This window comes from Saccopteryx leptura, chromosome X (genome assembly GCF_036850995.1).
Source record: "Saccopteryx leptura isolate mSacLep1 chromosome X, mSacLep1_pri_phased_curated, whole genome shotgun sequence".
Classification (NCBI taxonomy): Eukaryota; Metazoa; Chordata; class Mammalia; order Chiroptera; family Emballonuridae; genus Saccopteryx; species Saccopteryx leptura.
Genome location: NC_089516.1, coordinates 83,729,915 through 83,742,401, shown reverse-complemented (window position 1 = coordinate 83,742,401; position 12,487 = coordinate 83,729,915).

Sequence of the window (12,487 nt, the reverse complement as noted above, 5' to 3'; positions counted from 1 at the left end):
GGAATTCAGATATTATTGTGATATTGACCAAAATAAAAATTTATAATGGATATCTATAACTTTAATTTTGTTTTAGAACACTAAAAGCTGCTCAAATCTTTCTTTTTAGTTTAATCTGTTAAGACACTTTTTCCTTTCAGTCAAAGTGAATTTTTATAACTTTACATGTATGTATTAAATTTCACATGATAATATTTTCATATAATTTCTACATTTTTTTCTTCAATTTATGTTTCCTTGACACTCTAAAATGTAATCCATTATTAAGTAAAGTTTTTAACAAAATTTTCAAGAGCTGAATGTGGAGTTCGTTATGGCCATCAAAACTTTTGAAGATACAGCTCAGTTTTTCCAGCAGAAAGAATTGAGACATTTAAATATTCTCTTTAGTACAATAAGACATTAAGTTAATTTAAATTTACTCCAAAATGCAATGGTAATCTCAATAAATATATTTAGAGTCTACTAGATTTTAGAATGAGAGACTATTTTTCTGAGGTATAAATTAAAGTAAAAAAAGAGAAAACATTTGTGATGTCCTTTTTCCGTCCCTAATATCTTCAAAGTGTTGATTTACCTCCATTAAGTAAGTGCAGAAGGCATGTAGTATTTGTGAATTATAATGTTTATATAGTAAATAAATAGTTATTTGGAGACTATATCATATATTCTTTCTAGAAAATTTTATCATCATGTCCACTTTAAACTTCAATTGATTACAATTACTGGTCATTAAAAATAATATATATTTTTAATTTAACTGTATATTTTTATTGTAAATATTAAAATATGAGGGGTTGTATGAAAAGTTTTGATGTTATTTTTTCAATGTTTTCCTGTATTAGTTTTTCTTCCAGATGTATAGATATGATTTTGCTCATTAAAAACATAAAAATTGAGAGTAATGGCGGGGTAGGAAGCGATACCGATAAATCTCCCCAAAAACTCAACAAGATCTTCAACCAGAAACAGAAAAACCTATACTTGGAGCCTCCAGAAGCTTCGCAATACACCCAAAGGTATGGTCGAGTGAAACATTGGCTAAATATATAATCAAACCCCGAAGGAAATAGGGAGTAAGAAATGCTCCGCCTTCCTCACTAACCTAAACAGGACGGCTTTCTCTGGTAACTGTGAATATAGAAACTGAGGCGGGCAAAGGGGGTGAATAGATCCAGGCCGCGGCACAAACGGCCGAACCAGGCTGTGGCACGGAGATCCAAGCCGAGGAAAAACTGATCCTGTGGCAACCCGGGCAATACAAGCTAACACTCGCGCCAAACCCAAACAAAGAAAGACAAGCGGGGCAGCCATTTTATCCAGTCTCCTGGTTGGCGTGCGCGCAGTTAGTGGGAGAGAGATTTTTTCCTAGGCCCCGAGAGTGGGTGCCCGTGTTGCCCAACGGAGAGGCAGGTTCAGAGGCCTTTCTGTGGGCCGAGGGCAGAGTCCCTGGGCAGCCCCAGCGCCCTGGGAAAGCCACGCACGGGAGGGAGTGAGAACTAATTCCAACAGTGGAGATTTTCCATGCTGGAGGGGTTTCCCTCAGAGGGAAACACGGCCGGCCTCATATCCTGGTTTGCGCGCGCAGATAGTGAATGAGAGATTCCTCCGAGTGCCTCGGCAGTGCGCACCCGTGTTATCGCACAGAGGGGCAGAGTCAGGGGCCTTTGTGTGAGCCAAAGCAGAATCTCGGGCCGCCCCAGCGCCTTGCAAAAGCTGCGCACGGGGACGGAGCGAGTCTCAATTCCAACGCTGCAACTTGTCCCTGCGGTTGGGGGTTTCACTCAGAGCGTGAGACTGCTGGCCAGATATCCTGGTCTGCACGCGCAGCCAGTGAGTGAGAGTTTCCTCCAAGGGCCCCGGAAGTGGGCGCCCGCCTGTGTTACCGGACAGAGTGGCAGACAGAGCCAGAGGTCTTTGAGTGGCCGGAAAGCCCGCCTGATTATGCTAGCAGCTCTGACTGACTGAGCCTTACCCAGAGCCCTGTGCTGAGTGGAAATAGAGTGGGGAGTTGCCAGCTCTTTGAGCCTCTTACTATCCAAGCAGAAGCAGCAGCAACCCCATAGCTGGATTATCAGGCTACTAATTGAGGAAGGAAAGACTAGGAGAAAGGCTCTAGGAACACGGACTCTCTCACTGTCGGAGCCTATAAATGCTAATGAGACTCGACTGACAACGAGACTAAAGCACAATACATGACATTGCCATAGAGACTTATCAACTGCAAACCTCTACCTGAGCGTGCCAAAGGGGCAGAACCCGGGGTACAGAGTCACCGACCAGGAAGAGGGAGAGAAAAGAAAAAGCAAGAAGATAACCTCTCAAAATCAAGAATAATCTGCAGACTTTATAACCTATCCCATTTTATTATATTTGTTCGTTTGTTTCTCTTATCTTCATTCTTGATACTTTTTTTCCTCCTCCAATTTGGCCGATTAACTCTCTGCCGGTCTAACTCTCTCCTCTCCTTGAAATACACTACCCATAAGTGTTACATCTCCCATTATCTTTTCTCTTCTCTTCCTTTCTCTCTATGAGGGTTACACTCCAAAACCCTTAACTCTCTCTCTCTCTCTCTCTCTCTCTCTCCTTTCCTTTTTCTTCTTTTAGTGGTTCCCTCTTTTTCGCTCTCTCTCCCTTTCTTTTCTCCCTCTATATTAGTTTCTTCCTTTCTCCTTTACATCTCCTCTCATTCAAACCTCAATAACAAACAAATTATCTTATCTGGGACTCAAACTTATGTTTGTGGCGTTTTGGGGGGTTTTTACTTCACCTTTTTAACTCACTAGGAGTGCTCCCATCCCTGGCTCTCCAATTTTATCTAGTTCTTGTTCCACTAAATACAATAGTAATTTTTTAATTTGTCCCCCCATTTTTCCGTTTTCCTCTTATTCCTCTCATCATAACTCTTAGACAACCAACACCTAAAAGCAAACCATTTTATTCTTGACCCAAATTTTTTCCTTATTTGATTTTTGTGGGTCCATACGCTCTTTTTTTTTCTTTTTTTTTTCTCGTTTTTATTTTTTTTATTTTTTTTTTTATTTTTTGCCCCTTTATTACTTTTCCCCAATTCAGGCCCTCCACCACAGGCATTGTTTGTTATAATTCACAGTTCACCACAAGATTTTCTCAAGAAAGAGGGGAGAGGAGAGGAGAGGAAAAAAGGAGGGGGGGAATAATTTTCTTTTTTAAAAATTTTTATTTTATTTTATTTTTCTTTATTTCATTATTAATTTTTTTTAAAAAAAACAACTCTTTTTGATTTTTTTTATTAATTTTTTTAACTTTTTATTCTTTATTAAATCTCATTAATACTATCAACAAAACCACCCTCAGATGCCATTAAGGAAGAGAAAATTGAATATCATGGATACAAAAGAAATAGAGGTAACACAGCTAGATGAGGAAAAATCTATGGAGAAAAAATTTAATATATTGGAAACCTTGGAGCTAAATGAGAGAGAATTCAAGATAGAAATCCTAAAAATCCTCCGAGATATACAAGAAAACACAGAAAGGCAATTTAGGGAGCTCAGAAAACAACTCAATGAACACAAAGAATATATGTCCAAGGAAATTGAAACAATAAAAACAAATCAAAAAGAGATGAAAAACTCAATTCACGAGCTGAAAAATGAAGTAACAAGCTTAGCTAATAGAACAGGTCAGATAGAAGAGAGGATTAGTGAAATAGAAGACAAGCAACTTGAGGCACAACAGAGAGAAGAAGAAAGAGACTCAAAAATTAAAAAAAATGAGATAGCCCTACAAGAATTATCTGACTCCATCAAAAAGAATAACATAAGAATAATACGTATATCAGAGGGAGAAGAGAGAGAAAATGGAATGGAGAACATACTCAAACAAATAATAGATGAGAACTTCCCAAGCCTGTGGAAAGAACTAAAGCCTCAAGTTCAAGAAGCAAACAGAACTCCGAATTTTCTTAACCCCAACAAACCTACTCCAAGACATATTATAATGAAATTGACACAAACCAACAGCAAAGAAAAAATTCTCAAGGCAGCCAGGGAAAAGAAGAATACAACATATAAAGGAAGGCCCATTAGATTATCATCAGATTTCTCAGCAGAAACTCTACAAGCTAGAAGAGAGTGGACCCCAATATTTAAAGTCCTGAAAGAGAGGAACTTTGAGCCACGAATACTATACCCATCAAAGCTATCCTTCAAATATGAAGGAGAAATAAAAACATTCACAGATACAGAAAAGATGAGGGAATTTATCATCAGAAAACCCCCACTCCAGGAATTACTAAAGGGGGTTCTCCAATCAGATACAAAGAACAAAAAAAAAAACAGAGCCACAAGTAAAAGCTCCAAGAAGAACACAATAAAACCAAATATAAACTGTGACAACAACAAAAAGAAAGAGGGGGAGAAGATGGAGATTAACAGTAGCAAAGGACGATAGAGTGCAAAAGTACTCACAAAATAGTTCGCTACAATGAACAGGGTAGGGACCCTTTTCATTACTCAAAGGTAACCACCATTGAAAAAACCACCACAGAAGCACATGAGATAAAAAAGATAGCAACAGAGGAAAGATGTATGGAATACAACCAAATAAAAACAAAAGATAGAGGCCCTGGCCGGTTGGCTCAGCGGTAGAGCGTCGGCCTAGCGTGCGGAGGACCCGGGTTCGATTCCCGGCCAGGGCACACAGGAGAAGCGCCCATTTGCTTCTCCACCCCTCCACCGCACTTTCCTCTCTGTCTCTCTCTTCCCCTCCCGCAGCCAAGGTTCCATTGGAGCAAAGATGGCCCGGGCACTGGGGATGGCTCTGTGGCCTCTGCCTCAGGCGCTAGAGTGGCTCTGGTCGAAACATGGCGACGCCCAGGATGTGCAGAGCATCTCCCCCTGGTGGGCAGAGCGTCGCCCCTGGTGGGCATGCCGGGTGGATCCCGGTCGGGTGCATGCGGGAGTCTGTCTGACTGTCTCTCCCTGTTTCCAGCTTCAGAAAAATGAAAGAAAAAAAAAACGAAAAAAAAAAAAAAAGATGGAAAAACGAAAGAGAAGGATCAAACAAGACACAAAACTAACAGAAAGCAAGATATAAAATGGCAATAGGGAACTCACAAGTATCAATAATTACACTAAATGTAAATGGATTAAACTCACCAATAAAAAGGCACAGAGTAGCAGAATGGATTAAAAAAGAAAATCCAACTGTATGCTGCCTACAGGAAACTCATCTAAGTAACAAGGATAAAAACAAATTCAAAGTGAAAGGCTGGAAAACAATACTCCAAGCAAATAACATCCAAAAAAAGCAGGTGTAGCAATACTCATATCGGATAATGCTGACTACAAGACAGGAAAAGTACTCTGAGACAAAAATGGCCATTTCATAATGGCTAAGGGTACACTGAATCAAGAAGACATAACAATTCTTAATATATATGCACCAAATCAAGGAGCACCAAAATATATGACAGCTACTTATTGATCTTAAAACAAAAACTGGGAAAAACACAATCATACTTGGAGACCTCAATACACCGCTGACGGCTCTAGATCGGTCATCCAAACAGAGAATCAACAAAGACATAGTGGCCTTAAACAAAACATTAGAGCACCTGGATATGATAGACATCTACAGGACATTTCATCCCAAAGTGACTGAGTATACATTTTTCTCCAGTGTACATGGATCATTCTCAAGAATTGACCATATGTTGGGCCACAAAAACAACATCAGCAAATTCAGAAAAATTGAAGTTGTACCAAGCATATTTTCTGATCATAAAGCCTTGAAACTAGAATTCAACTGCAAAAAAGAGGAAAAAAATCCCACAAAAATGTGGAAACTAAACAACATACTTTTAAAAAATGAATGGGTCAAAGAAGAAATAAGTGCAGAGATCAAAAGATATATACAGACTAATGAAAATGACATTACGACATATCAGAATCTATGGGATGCAGCAAAAGTAGTAATAAGAGGGAAGTTCATATCACTTCAGGCATATATGAACAAACAAGAGAGAGCCCAAGTGAACCACTTAACTTCCCACCTTAAGGAACTAGAAAAAAAAGAACAAAGACAACCCAAAACCAGCCGAAGAAAGGAGATAATAAAAATCAGAGCAGAAATAAATGAATTAGAGAACAGAAAAACTATAGAAAAATTTAATAGAACAAGGAGCTGGTTCTTTGAAAAGATAAACAAAATTGACAAACCCTTGGCAAGACTTACCAAGGAAAAAAGAGAAAGAACTCATATAAACAAAATCCAAAATGAAAGAGGAGAAATCACCACGGACACCATAGATATACAAAGAATTATTGTAGAATACTATGAAAAACTTTATGCCACTAAATTCAACAACCTAGAAGAAATGGATAAATTCCTAGAACAATACAACCTTCCTAGACTGAGTCAAGAAGAAACAGAAAGCCTAAACAGACCTATCAGTAGAGAAGAAATAGAAAAAACCATTAAAAACTTCCCCAAAAATAAAAGTCCAGGCCCTGACGGCTATACAAGCGAATTTTATCAAACATTCAAAGAAGACTTGGTTCCTATTCTACTCAAAGTCTTCCAAAAAATTGAAGAAGAAGCAATACTTCCAAACACATTTTATGAGGCCAACATAACCCTCATACCAAAACCAGGCAAGGATGGCACAAAAAAAGAAAACTACAGACCAATATCTCTAATGAATACAGATGCTAAAATACTAAACAAAATACTAGCAAATCGAATACAACAACATATTAAAAAGATAATACATCATGATCAAGTGGGATTCATCCCAGAATCTCAAGGATGGTTCAACATACGTAAAACGGTTAACGTAATACACCATATCAACAAAACGAAGAACAAAAACCACATGATCTTATCAATAGACACAGAAAAGGCTTTCGATAAAATACAACACAATTTTATGTTTAAGACTCTCAACAAAATGGGTATAGAAGGAAAATATCTCAACATGATAAAGGCCATATATGATAAACCATCAGCTAACATCATATTAAATGGCACTAAACTGAAGGCTTTCCCCCTTAAATCAGGAACAAGACAGGGTTGTCCACTCTCTCCACTCTTATTTAATGTGGTACTAGAGGTTCTAGCCAGAGCAATCAGACAAGACAAAGAAATAAAAGGCATCCATATCGGAAAAGAAGAAGTAAAGGTATCACTTTTTGCAGATGATATGATCCTATACATCGAAAACCCCAAAGAATCCACAAAAAGACTACTAGAAACAATAAGCCAATACAGTAAGGTCGCAGGATACAAAGTCAACATACAGAAGTCAATAGCCTTTCTATATGCCAACAATGAAACAACTGAGAAGGAACTCGAAAGAATAATCCCCTTCACGATTGCAACAAAAAAAAATAAAATACTTAGGAATAAACATAACAAAGAATGTAAAGGACTTATATAATGAAAACTATAAACCATTGTTAATGGAAATCGAAAAAGATATAATGAGATGGAAGAATATACCTTGTTCTTGGCTAGGAAGAATAAATATAATCAAGATGGCTATATTACCCAAAGCAATATACAAATTTAATGCAATTCCCATCAAAATCCCTATGAGATTTTTTAAAGAAATAGAGCAAAAAATCATCAGATTTATATGGAACTATAAAAAACACCAAATAGCCAAAGCAATCCTAAAGAAAAAGAATGAAGCTGGGGGCATTACAATACCTGACTTCAAACTATATTATAGGGCCACGACAATCAAAACAGCATGGTATTGGCAGAAAAATAGACAATCAGACCAATGGAACAGAATAGAAAGTCCAAAAATAAAACCACATATATATAGTCAAATAATTTTTGATAAAGGGGCCAACAACACACAATGGAGAAAAGAAAGCCTCTTCAATAAATGGTGCTGGGAAAACTGGAAAGCCACATGCAAAAGAATGAAACTGGACTACAGTCTCTCCCCCTGTACAAAAATTAACTCAAAATGGATCAAAGATCTAAACATAAGACCTGAAACAATTAAGTACATAGAAGAAGACATAGGTACTCAACTCAGGGACCTGGGTTTTAAAGAGCATTTTATGAATTTGACTCCACAGGCAAGAGAAGTGAAGGCAAAAATTAATGAATGGGACTACATCAGACTAAGAAGTTTTTGCTCAGCAAGAGAAACTGATAACAAAATAAACAGAAAGCCAACTAAATGGGAAATGATATTTTCAAACAACAGCTCAGATAAGGGCCTAAATCCAAAATATACAAAGAACTCATAAAACTCAACAACAAACAAACAAACAATTCAATAAAAAAATGGGAAGAGGATATGAATAGACACTTCTCCCAGGAAGAAATACAAATGGCCAACAGATATATGAAAAGATGCTCATCTTCTTTAGCTATTAGAGAAATACAAATCAAAACGGCAATGAGATACCACCTCACACCTGTTCGATTAGCTGTTATTAGCAAGACAGGTAATAGCAAATGTTGGAGAGGCTGTGGAGAAAAAGGAACCCTCATCCACTGTTGGTGGGAATGTAAAGTAGTACAACCATTATGGAAGAAAGTATGGTGGTTCCTCAAAAAACTGAAAATAGAACTACCTTATGACCCAGCAATCCCTCTACTGGGTATATATCCCCAAAACTCAGAAACATTGATACGTAAAGACACATGCAGCCCCATGTTTATTGCAGCATTGTTCACAGTGGCCAGGACATGGAAACAACCAAAAAGCCCATCAATAGATGACTGGATAAAGAAGATGTGGCACTTATACACTATGGAATACTACTCAGCCATAAGAAATGATGACATTGGAACATTTACAGCAAAATGGTGGGATCTTGATAAGATGATATGAAGCGAAATAAGTAAATCAGAAAAAACCAGGAACTGTATTATTCCATACGTAGGTGGGACATAATAGTGAAACTAAGAGACATTGATAAGAGTATGGTGGTTATGGGGGGGAGGGGGGAATGGGAGAGGGAAAGGGGGTGGGGAGGGGCACAAAGAAAACAAGATAGAAGGTGACAGAGGACAATCTGACTTTGGGTGGTGGGTATGCAACATAATTGAACGACAAGATAATCTGGACTTGTTACCTTTGAATATATGTATCCTGATTTATTGATGTCACCCCATTAAAAAAATAAAATTATTAAAAAAAAAACATAAAAATTATACACTGAGTTTCTGAGTATGGGATTAATACGTAAAATTAATGAAATGGTCCAAAATGAACAGAAAATTGAGGTAGGAAAAATATTCATAGTAATTACAGGTTAGTATTGTATTTAATCCTCATTACTTAAGGTCAGGTATGACATATTCAGTTTTAGTGACTCACATAGTGATTTATATATAGTGGATCATCAATAAATGCTTAATATATAAATTAAATTTTAAACTTATAATAAAAATTCAGTTTTGTAATTGTACATATTCCTTTACAAGACAGCAATATTAAGCTTATAGTTTGAGTATATGAAACATAGAATTTATTCTTGTTTTATTATTTACTAATTATAGTATTATTTTCCATCAAAACAACTAAAGATCGGTTGACAAGGAGGTAGAGCAGTGAAGAGCATTGGACTAAGATGCTGCAGACCCAGGTTCCAAAGTCCAAGGTCACCAGCTTGAGCACAGGCACATCCAACTTGAGCGTGGGATCATAGACTTAACCTCATGGTCACTGGCTTGAGCCCAAAGGTCACTGGCTTGAGTCCAAGGTCACTGGCTTGAGCTCAAGGTCGCTGGATTGAACAAGGAGTCACTCGCTCTGCTAAAGTTTTCCGGTCCAGTCACATATGAGAAAGCAATCAATGAACAACTAAAGTGCTGCCACAAAGAATTGATGCTTCTCATCTCATCTCTCACCCTTTCTACTTTTTCCCCTTTCTGTATTTAGGGTTAAGAGACCAGATAGTCATTTTTATTATTTTTCTATATTATCATTTTCAAAACTCTTTCATCTCCAAAAGCACATAAATACTTTCATAGACAAGAAATCTAAAACAACATATAGTAAGCACTAATAAATTTGTGGTTGAAGTAACTATCATTACTAAATGAGAGCCACATATATTTTCATAAATTACAAATAGTAAAGAGTATTGATCAAAAGTAGTCCTATTTTTGATTACTTTTATTTTTCTCCAACACATAGATGTGTGTAAAAATTAAAATAAGATTAAAAGATACATGACAAAAAGTCAGCATTCTCCTCATTCGAGACTACTACTAGGTATAAATTATAAATGTGGTATGTTTGTGTGTCTGTATTATAAAAGCAGTTCAATACCAATCAATATTTAAGTGGTTTTCTGGTTTAGTTCTGTCTTTAAAATAACAATGAAATAAACATTATTAATCATATTATTATGTGTATATACAAAGATATCTATAAGACAAATTAATAGAAGTACAGTAATGCCTCAAACAATATGTGCAATTTAAATACTGATATTTTTTGTCATATTTTCATTAAAGAAGTACCAACAATTGGCCCAGCCACCAATTATATATGATTGCTTATTTCTCCATGTTCTTGTAAATAATGTATTAATTTTATTTTGCAAATCTAATAAGGAACACACAACATATCAGTATTTCTTTAATGTATTTTGTTCATTTAAGGAAAGTTTTAAACCTACCTAAGATTTGTAATAATCCAAATTTTGTTGTGATGACACTGTAGATGACCTCACCTAGTATATCTTTGACAGGAAACAGTTTATAAGCATAACAGTTAAGTACATCACCAACATTATTTAAGATAAGCTTGACACACAGAGTTTTAACATTTAGCATAGAACATGGTTTATAATGAATCATCAGTAAATAATTATTGCATAAATAAAATTTGAAGCTTATTTTTATAAGTTAGTTTTATAATTTTAATTTTATAAAATTAATTAACATAAAATTACAATTTTAATTCATATAATGGATTGACTGAAAATATGTTTAACATTGTAGTGTTTAGAGGTTAGAGAAGATTGTAGAAATATTGTTTAATATTCTTATAAGTTTTGTACTTATAAAGTGTGTTTTATATATCATGCAAAACAATTAGTTTCTTTATACTTAAGTCAAGAAAGAATGGTCCCTTTCCTTATAATATAAAATATTTTCAGCTGGTAGTTTATTATCGATTGATGAATCTTTTTTGGCTTTCAGTTTTATTAGTATATGTTTACTAAACATTTGTCTTTATTTGGTGTTAAATATGAACTACCCATGGTGAGGTCCCAGAGAGATGCAACCTACTGTTTGTTACTGGTCTATAACAAGCTAAGTTTTCCAAATTAAGCTTTAGAAAATTAAGAAGCAATTTGATAGAGTGATTTATATCCATTAAATCTATATTTTCAAATATATGAGCATGTCTTTTATTTATATGTATTATGTCTCTTCCATTTTATTAGTTATTTTTATTGTTATTTATAACACTTTGGGACAAATTTAAGATTTCAAATATTAACTGCTCTCTCACCACAGATATTTGAGAAACACTGGTGTAGATAATGTTTATAAAGAACTTAACTAGGCCCTGGCCGGTTGGCTCAGAGGTAGAGCGTCGGCCTGGCGTGCGGGAGTCCTGGGTTCGATTCCCAGCCAGGGCACATAGGAGAAGCACCCATCTGCTTCTCCACCTCTCCCCTTCTCCTTCCTCTCTGTCTCTCTCTTCCCCTCCCGCAGCCAAGGCTCCACTGGAGCAAAGTTTCCCCAGGCGCAGAGGATGGCTCTGTGGCCTCTGCCTCAGGCGCTAGAATGGCTCTGGTTGCAGCAGAGCGACACCCCGGAAGGGCAGAACATCGCCCCCTGGTGAGCATGCCGGGTGGATCCCAGTTGGGCGCATGCGGGAGTCTGTCTGACTGCCTCCCAGTTTCCAGTTTCGGAAAAATACCAAAAAAAAAAAAAAAAAAAAAAAAGAACTTAACTATATATATTTTGAAGATTTTTTTAATGACAGTTTTGCCTTCTCTGATACGCATACTCAAAACAAACAAAATTTTCCAGTAAAATGATCTGATAATATTAACTTATTAATGGACCTTAAATTTCAACAAGATTTTATGTTTAATAGAATACTCTGATATTGCTATTCTAAATTTCTAATTACATTAGGTCCTAATAAATTCTAAACACTGCATGTATGACAGAAATATTTTAAGGTAATTATAACAGTAATTGCACAACAATAATCCAACTCAAACATCAATCTGTTTAAAAGTGGTATAAAAATCTCAAAATACTTGACAATAAAGTTAGTTCTGTGATATTTCAGTACAAGTGATATACTGCATTCGTGCCAGATTATTTTTTTCAAAACAACTAAAAGTAATTTTGATCTTTCTTTTTGTATTTTTACATTAAATTGCTTGAATGCCTTACTTTAATCTTTCCTCATTACAATTTTGTTGCTTATTTATTATTGTAGTTTCTTTCTCTTGTTGTTCTTCCTATTTCAAAATATATCAAGTTTCCTATTTTT